Below are 903 nucleotides of genomic sequence, written 5' to 3'. Positions count from 1 at the left end.
CACATACTGAACAGATTCGTTGACAAGAGAACACCGATCCGTAGCATGAGAACCTGCACAAAGCTCACAAACCATAGCTATTTGATTAACTCCATATGTAGCCAGAGAATCAACCTTCATTGATAGCGCTTGGAGCGGGGCTGCAATAGCGGTGGCTGCATCAACTTCCAGAATACCTGCTACCTTGCCTGACATCATCCTCTGAGTTGGGTTTTGATGCTCATTTGCAGCCATCATCTCTATAAGATTATATGCCTCAGTATAGCTTTTAGCCCATAAGGCGCCTCCAGCTGCTGCATCGAGCATGGGCCGAGATTGGGCCCCCAAACCATTATAGAAACCAGTGATCACCATCCAATCCGGCATTCCATGATGTGGACATTTTCTCAACATTTCCTTGTAGCGTTCCCAAGCCTCGCACATAGATTCTGTAGGTTGTTGCGCAAACTGAGTAAGAGCACTCCTCATAGCAGCAGTCTTTGCCATCGGATAAAACTTCACCAGAAACTTTTGCGCAAGATCTTGCCACGTAGTGATGGACCCAGCTGGTTCAGAATGTAACCAGTCTTTAGCCTTGTCCCTCAGTGAGAATGGGAAAAGCCTCAACTTGATAGCCTCATCAGTCACGCCATTATACTTAAAAGTGCTGCAGATCTCGACAAAATTCCTTATGTGCATGTTGGGGTCTTCAGTTGCCGCTCCTCCAAAAGAAACAGAATTCTGCACCATCTGAATATTCCCGGCTTGATTTCAAAGGTGTTAGCTTGAATAGCCGGATGAAGGATGCTTGACTGAATGTCATCAATTTTAGGCCGAGAAAAATCCATAAGAGCTGGATCAGCTTGAACAATACGATCTCCCATGTTTACTGGTTCTTTCTGCTCAGTTCCTGAATCCGAATCC

General features: G+C 45.7%; 1 non-coding gene across 1 annotated transcript; it reads left to right on the top strand.

Annotated features, from left to right (window-relative positions):
• Nucleotides 1-364: 364 nt before the first annotated feature.
• LOC141698960 (small nucleolar RNA R71) lies at nt 365-471 on the top strand. The gene has a single exon (XR_012565454.1). It is a non-coding gene; the product is annotated as a small nucleolar RNA R71 (small nucleolar RNA).
• Nucleotides 472-903: the final 432 nt, after the last annotated feature.

This window comes from Apium graveolens, chromosome 11, assembly GCF_009905375.1.
Source record: "Apium graveolens cultivar Ventura chromosome 11, ASM990537v1, whole genome shotgun sequence".
Classification (NCBI taxonomy): domain Eukaryota; kingdom Viridiplantae; phylum Streptophyta; class Magnoliopsida; order Apiales; family Apiaceae; genus Apium; species Apium graveolens.
Note: the sequence above shows the minus strand (reverse complement) of the source record. Positions and strands in the feature narration are given on the sequence as shown.